The following is an 8,936-nucleotide window of genomic DNA, read 5'->3' as shown; positions in this document are numbered from 1 at the left end:
TCAGATATGACTTTGGAGCTTGAAGACTATAATCCATCTGTCTTTTGGACTTCTCTACTCAGGCAAGCAAGTCGAGCTAGGTCGTTCCAGTCGTGTCTGACTCTGCAACACTATGGACTGTAGCCTTCTAGGCTCCTCTGTCCATGAGGATTCTCCAGGCAAGAATATTGGAGGGGGTTGCCATGCCCTCCTCCAGGGGATCTTTCTGACCCAGGAATTGAACCCGTATCTCTTACGTCTGCACTGGCAGGCAGGTTCTTTACCACTAGTGCCCCCTCTACTTAGGTACCTAAGACCTAAAACTGGATGTATCATCTACCTCACTGAACAAAATTCTGCTACATCTGTGTAGTATTTATTCATTACATTTGCTACCATGGAAAATAACCATCTACCACATAAGGTAATAATTATTTTATTATTTTTAAAATAGCATGCTGCTGCTGCTGCTGCTGCTAAGTCGCTTCAGTCATATCTGACTCTGTGTGACCCCATAGACGGCAGCCCACCAGGCTCCCCTATCCCTGGGATTCTTCAGGCAAGAACACTGGAGTGGGTTGCCATTTCCTTCTCCAATGCATGAAAGTGAAAGTGAAGTCACTCAGTCATGTTCGACTCTTAGCAACCCCATGGACTGCAGCCTACCAGGCTCCTCCACCCATGGGATTTTCCAGGCAAGAGTACTGGAGTGGGGTGCCTTCACCTTCTCTGAAATAGCATGGATATCTACTAAATAACACTTTGGATTGAAAGTGTGACTATTTTGACAATAACAAACATCACAAAAATCTCTTCATCTTCTTATAAAATTTGTAAGTAAATTAGCTTGGTTTGGGAAATGTCGGGAACCATCACATTGAATGGTTATATATTTTGTGTAACTCTACTTAGTTACTTAGGCTGCTTCCCCTCAGAAGACTCACAAAATTTAATCACAATAGTTTATTTGGGATTTGATTTTTGGAAGCACCAGTGAAGGAATGAAGAAATGATACTGAAAAGGGAAGGATGCGTATATGTTAACATAACTATGCAAGCTTACTGTGGTCCTCCAGGAGACCCTATAGGTTCTTTGACTTAGAATTCTCCCAGCTGAAGGACAATGTATTTGGAGTATTATTTATGATTAGAGGATGTATTAATTTGTTGGCATCCCCAGAATATCCTATAGCATATATTGTGTATCTGGGTAACCAGAGAAAAGATGTGAAATAGCCTTTCTGGTACTGACAGTAAAGAACTATCTCCAATAAAAGCAAACTTAAAAGCAGCCTCCCATTAATACTTTGTTACTTAGATAAGTGCTAATTAAAGTTTTTATTGCAATAGACCCCAAACTAGTAATTGGACACAGAGAATCAGTGATATAAAATATTTCTCTGCTTTCTACAATTCCCATAAACAGAGTTAGAGGTGGACCATTCAGCCATGGGCATCGTTCTGCAAGCCATGACCAGATTCTGAGATCAGTCCCTAGAGATGACCACCATCTGCTACCCACAAAAGCCAACTTATTTTTTCAAGAAAGGAAATGAAATAGTTTTAATACAAAAACTGTAGCTATAGACCACAATAAGCTTGCACAGACTATAGCTAAAGAATTTTATCATACCTACAGAAAATTCAAATAAACCAAAGAACATTCTAAAATTCTACTTTACTTCCTTCACTAGAATTGTTACAATTAAATTCACTTTGAAATTTTGGCTATGAATGTGATAAAAAAGGTAAGCTGTCAGATAATGCTTTCAATTTAGAGAAACATAGAAAATTAAAATCCCCTTGCTCCACCTACTCACAGATCTCTGGAAGCTATTCTCCACCATAAGTATAATTCACATTAAGGGTAGCACTGTCTCATAAATATTTCTCAAAAGAGACAATGTATTGTTTGTATTCCTGCAAGCTGACTGTATTTCAGGTCCTAAATAGAATTTTAAATCAGTTTTATCCATGAAAAATCTGATCCCAAATAATGACGTTTCCAAATGTTATATATCTTATGCTCTACAACAATCTCTTAACCTCCTTCTTGCCTTTCTTCCTCCCTCACATTTAAACCAGCTTTCTTAGTATTTCAATATCAACTTTCCATATATACTAACTGGGATTTTCTGGAAGTTTTTTCAAGTTACCAGAAACATTAAGGGGTTCTTCTTAGCTATTTCCTGGAACTTTTTGACTCTCTAGAGCAAAGGTCCTTCCTGCACCAAAAGGGATGCCTTCTCTACAGTCCAAGAGCTAGATACTGAGATTCAGGAGGGCCTGATCCCAGTTCATGGTCCACAGTTCTATAACAGGAGACGATCCTGGACAGAGATATAAAATGTTAATTACCAGAAATTTCCAAACTGGGAATTGATTGCCAATGGTATTGTTTGCTAATAGTTTTTTTCCAGGAAGAACTTGAATGAACTATATAGAGGGAAGCCTCAGAAGTTATGAAAACCAGTTATTTGCCATGGAAACAGAATTAAGCTTTTAGAACTGACAATATCAGAATGGCACCACTGAAGGAGGAATCAGAGGAGCTTAAATGCCCACCACAGACATGTGGTTTCTCAACCCTGTGACTTCTTGTAAGACATGCTGAGACATAACCTTTTGACATAAGATCCATTTTAATGGGGTTATCATGAAGACTAGATCATCCAGTTTGAAAGGGAGCTCTTGGCATGTGAAATACAGTCAGGTTCTCTTTGCCTGATTTTTCTTTTGCTTTCCACATATTTTACACTTCTTTAGGGAGAGTTCTATCTTGCATATTTGAAGATAAAAATATAAACTCTTGGAAGCTTTATTTCTCCAACCTGAAATACCCTGTCCTTTAAAAAATGAATTGCTACAGTATTTTTTGAAGTGTGGAAGTAATCTTTATCTGTCTACTAAGAGTTGGACTGTGAAGAAGGCTGAGTGCTGAAGAATTGATGCTTTTGAACTGTGGTGCTGGAGAAGACTCTTGAGAGTCCCTTGGACTGCGAGGAGATCCAACCAGTCCATTCTGAAGGAGATCAGCCCTGGGTGTTCTTTGGAAGGAATGATGCTAAAGCTGAAACTCCAATACTTTGGCCACCTCATGAGAAGTGTTGACTCATTGGAAAAGACTCTGATGCTGGGAGGGATTGGGGGCAGGAGGAGAAGGGGACGACAGAGGATGAGATGGCTGGATGGCATCACTGACTCTATGGGCGTGAGTCTGAGTGAACTCTGGGAGTTGGTGATGGACAGGGAGGCCTGGCGTGCTGCAATTCATGGAGTCACAGAGTCGGACACGACTGAGCGACTGAACCGAACTGAACTGAACATGAATTAATTTTATGGTATTATTAATACTCTGTCATTTGTAAATCACATAACACCTTTCAAGGAAAGTGTTGAGAAAATAAAGTAGGCATGGGGTTTGGTGTAATCCACAGCACTCAGGATCTCTTTTATCTGAAGTGTCCAGGAGTGAGTAGACTATAATCTATGAAAACATCCGATATATCCTTTTGACTTCACAAGAGAAAATTAGAGTATTTGACTTCCAATATTTTCTAATTCCAGTCTCACTTTTCAAACTTTGCCATCTGCTGGCAATGTTGAAGGCAGAAAACTACTTTTTTACATACTATGAGAGTGAACAAAGACTAAATTAGAAAAAACTTTTAAACAGGTTGTAATGATAAATGCAGTTATATAATATTTTTTCATATGGATACTGGCCATTTCACCTTTTTAAGTAGGATTCTTAGGAAGAGTTGCATTATTAAATGAACAATTAACCAGATGACCCCAAAATCTCACTATTTGGTATTTACTGAAGTGAAATAGAATAGTTAAATATATAAATCTATGAAAGAATATTTACTCTTAATCATGAAAAATTGGAGACAACTCTTAATATCCTAAACTGGGGATATCCATACAATGCAATACTATTTATCAGTGAAAATAAATGACTAATATATACATCAAATGGATGAATCTCAAGTACAGAGTAAGAAAAGCCAAATGCAAAAGAGAACAAATTGCACAACTCCATTTTTATGCTATTTTGGATAAAGGAAAATACAGAGACAGAAAAGAAACCAATAGTTTCATAGGACAGGGGTTTTTTGTGTGGTTGAGTAGAAGAGCCACAGGAGAATATGATGTGAAATGAGACTGTAATATATCATGGTGCAATAGTTACCCAATATATGTGTAACTACAAAACTCTCATTGGTCTTTCACTTAACAAGACTTAGGAACGTCACTTAGCCTCTTTTTCTTGTTTTCTCCTTTGTAAACAGCTCTATATGTCATCATAGTTAGTGAGATGATACCTAAAAAGTGTGTGGTAGTACCCAAGCAACTGAATTAGTGTTGACTCTATGTGTTCTCAAAAACTGGGATGGTTATGGATTGTAGACCTCAGGGCACAAAATGGGTGGTAAGCCAAATATATTCATTTAAATGTTTTGAGATCTAGAAATGAAAGAGATAAAACTTCGAGAGGGAGAAATTGAGACAGTAAATAAGGAGGAGAGAGGTAAGGACAATAAGGGAAAGGAAATAAATTTGGATTTAGTAGAATGGCCTTTGACTTTTAATTTATTTAAAATCAAAACTTCCAACCAAAAAAGATAAAGAAAAATATCTCCAATGGCATACATTGATATGTACATCTATCACTACTGATAGGAATAGGAACAGAAGGATGCACTACAAGACTGATACTTGTTACCTCTGAGAGTGGATGAGATTGGGAGGGGACAGATGAAGTGGGACTTTGCTGCTGCTGCTGCTAAATCGCTTCAGTTGTGTCCGACTCTGTGCGACACCATAGATGGCAGCCCACCAGGCTCCCCTGTCCTCGGGATTCTCCAGGCAAGAACACTGGAGTGGGTTGCCATTTCCTTCTCCAATGCATGAAAGTGAAAAGTCAAAGGGAAGTTGCTCAGTCGTGTCTGACTCTTCGCGATCCCATGGATTGCAGCCTACCAGGCTCCTCCATCCATGGGATTTTCCAGACAAGAGTACTGGAGTGGGGTGCCATTGCCTCCTCCGGAAGTGGGACTTTAATAACTGCTTAATGATATACATGAGCATATATCATTAATAGCTTGACTCTTATAAGTAATGCTGTATCTGTATATTATATCTTTAATAAAGTAGTAAATTAAAAAGCATCCACAGTCTTCTTGTAACAGAGTTGGATGAGCACAGCCCTTAGTAGGCAGCCATTGCTGTGTCTCTTTACTCTGCACCTGTTACTAGGCAACAGGTCTTGCTCAGACCTTGCTGGGTGCCTCAATGGCCCCACCCACAAGCAACCAAATGTCAATGAGCCACTGTTAGTTGTCCTGCTCAGCTATTGGTCAGCACTGCAGTGGGCCCTGCCCATAGCTAACTGTCAGTGAGGGACCATTGGGGAAATAATGGAGTCAAGGGTCAGTGGTGTGGTGATCATCAGCTGGACAGTGAGGTAAGAGGCAGATTCAGGCCTTCTCCTGGAAGGCCCTCCAGCTTATTCAGCCTTGGGCCAGCAGGTGAGCTGGAGGACCCAAGAAACAGACTGGGGACTACATTCCATGGGGCTCCAGAGCCCTCACTAAGACCCTCCACTAGCTTGGCCCAAGCCTTGAGGCAGCAGTGAACCTCACCCTCATCCCTGTCTCTCCAACTTGCACAGCCACCTGTGTAAGTTGCAGTCTGTGAGACCGGGTCTCCCCATTTGTGCAGCCTGAGGAGACAGGGCCAGCTGGGTTGGGTGCCTGGCTCCCTTAGGGATGACAGCTGGGCAGGATGTGGGGACCTGGCCCTGAAGGAGCTGCCAACTAAGCTCTCCCTCCTCTTAGCCAGGACCTGGACCTTGGAGGGTGAAGGTTGCGCCTTAGGACTTTGCCCTTTCTGGTCAGGACAGGGAATAACATTCATCTGGTAGAGATGAAAATTTACAGGAACATTGTTACCTGACCGTGAGCTGACCTCAAGGACAAAGGATCTGACACCAAGAAGTCTGCAACAACTAACCACACCCATCCCTCACCTTTCCTTTCAAAGGGGCTTGCTGAAAGCTTTTGGTAACTTTGGGGTTCTTAGGGCAAAAGCCACCAATCTCTGTATGAATCTGTACTAAACCTTTCTCTGTTCAGAATTCTAATGTTTAGTATTGATAGGCCTCAATGTGCAGGAAGAGGGTCTTGAAAATTCAGTAACACTCTCAACACATACAGAAATGCTTATAACATGGTTAACACACAAACCATTAGCATTCAGAACTTTGCTCAAGGTAGCATTGAGAACATTGAGACCTACTATTCTTCTCAAGTCCCAGGAAGCAGAAGTTTAAGTAGGCCCCTAAGTCATGAGCATAGTTGCAAAATGATGAGGTGAGGGTGAGCTGCCTGTCACCTGCCCATTTCACCTAAGTCATCTAACTTCTGCTGGGAGTGGCTGATTTTGGCATCTTAGTTTTCTTCATGACATGGTAGATGCAGAATGAAAGGAAAGAAGTTATATCCTCCTAAATTCAGAATATTTGAATCTGTTAAACTTCCTTCTTTTACAATTTTAGGTGTAGTTAACTAAACTAACTTTAGCTTTTACAAGGGTGCATTATTTTATTATGCACACAAAGCCCAACTTTTCCTCAGGGAAAGTTGAAGACTAAGGATCCCCAAGGAGCATGACAGGGAGAGACTTTTCAAATATTTGGCTTTATTAAAATGCAGATACAGAAAGTTTCCAAACTCAGAGGCTACTCTTTAGAGTGTACATTTGCCACATTGAGAATGCACTCTCACCAACACTGTGGGAAATGGCAGAAAATTACTTGGATTTCATTTCAGACTAAAAGAAAAATCTAGAATAAGCCTTCTCAGTTAGGAAAAGGATTTGGTTTCTGAGGTGATCTGTATAAGGTAAGTATATCCCAATGTATCTGATTTTTGAACTTTCACATTCAATGTTTCTCCTCTATTCTGATTTTATGTCCCCCACCCCTTTAGCATTTTTTCATACCTATCTATGAAGCTTACTGTTTTAAAGATGTTATTTAGTTAATGTGCTTATAGGAAAGACTATAGGTTTTCTCAGTCAATCCCTGGGACTTTGGGATTCCTAACAACACTTTCACAAACTAACAAAAAACACTGCCTTTCTACAATCTTAAAAGTTCCTAGAGGCCCAAGTTAGTGAGATCAGTTCCCACAGATTCTCCAACTTCCCAACCCAGGGATTGAACCCAGGTCTCCCACATCGCAGGCAGATTCTTTAACATCTGAGCTACCAGGGAAGCCCCCAACTTATATCAACATTTTCTAATTCCTTTTATATTTTATTTGCTCTACCATTGATCAAAGTAGTAAATGGAAAAAAGCCTCAGTCAAATATCAATAGGGTAAAGTACTCTACAATTTAAAGACAAACAAAACTGAATTTATATTAATGTAAACCTTCTTTTCCTATTGTTATTGGCTACATACATTTGCTGGTGGCTCAGTCACTTCTTTAAAAAACTAAATATCTTATTTCAGAAATCTTTTTTACTTTCCTTAGTCTTCTCACATTCAAGATTCCTATAGAAACCATTTTTGGTAGGGAAACGATCCTGGAAGCTTTGGAGTCAGACAAACCTGTTTGTTTTCTAGTTTTAGAACTTTCGAACTTAAGGCGGGAAAAATCAAATTTCACATCTACAAAAGGGCAAGAAACACAATTGCTAAAATAATGTCTGTGTACATAGTTTCTTGGGACTTCCCAGGTGGCACAGCAGTATAAAATCTGCCTGCCAATGCAGGAAATGCAACAGGCCTGGTTTCAATGTCTGGGTCCAGAAGATTCCTTGGAGTAGGAAATGGCAACCCACTCCAGTATTTTTGCTTGGAAAATCTGCTGGACAGATGAGCTTAGTAGCTACAGTCCATGGGGTCACAAAGAATCTGACATGATTGAGCAACTGAGCATGCAGGTACATACAAAGTTTATTAGACCTCACGTTGTGTTCCCACCAAAATAACATAGATCTTATGTTGTGTTCTTATCAAAATAACAAAGTAAAATAATTTTAAACTCAATACCGAGATGGTGACAGTCCATAATCCATATGCTGATTTTCATTTTAAAAAATAGTCATACTTTTTTCTGAGAAAAGAAAAAAAAAGAAAAACCTGAGAAAAGAAAATAAAAGCAAAATCCAAAGTAAAAATGTGCCCAGAAGAGTAGCAGGAGGTTCAAACAAAAAGAAAGACAAATAGTCCTTTAAAATGGTGTGTGTTGATGGGGAGAGGGAGATGCTTAATCTCACAGTAAGAAATGAAATCTACATTTAGATGTCATTTCTCATTACCATTGAGAAAATATTCTATTGGCAACGAGTGGAAAAAAAAAAACAGGCAATTTTGTACACAGCTAGTTGAAATATAAAATGTTTGAAGTCCTATAGAAGGAATAACTAACAAAATAGACAGGTTTTTAAAGTGCTTACTGAGTGAATAGTAAGTGCTAGTGAGTCAACTTAACATTAGTAGCTAGACTGAAGATAACAACAGGATAATATATAGAGAGAAATGAAAAGACATTAAAGAGGGAAAAATAGAAATAAAGAAGGAGGGAAGCAAGGAAGTGGGGAGGAACAGATGGACAGAAGAGGGAGAGAAGAAAGGAAATAAAGGCTTTGCTTTCTGGCTTATAGAAAATAGAAAAGATATGTATCCACAGTTCACAGAGGTCAATTTAAATAATGCAAAGGAATAGTGTAAGTACAAATGAAGTTAGAATTTATTAATATATTTTCCCCCATAGGGGCAGTCAGGAGTAAAAGTAGTTTAAATTGGCCTGTCCTGTAGCCTACTCTGAAATAAGAAATTTCTGTTGCTAGTGAAGGCAAAGGACCAGTCGATGTGCATTAATAAGTGGAGTTAGGCTAAGGAATACGTAATATTATGGATATCTCCTCTCATGGAGAGATC

Source organism: Oryx dammah, unplaced genomic scaffold, assembly GCF_014754425.2.
Source record: "Oryx dammah isolate SB20612 unplaced genomic scaffold, SCBI_Odam_1.1 HiC_scaffold_26, whole genome shotgun sequence".
In the NCBI taxonomy this organism is placed as follows: domain Eukaryota; kingdom Metazoa; phylum Chordata; class Mammalia; order Artiodactyla; family Bovidae; genus Oryx; species Oryx dammah.
The sequence above is the reverse complement of the archived record's forward strand: the minus strand, read 5'-3'. Positions refer to the sequence as shown.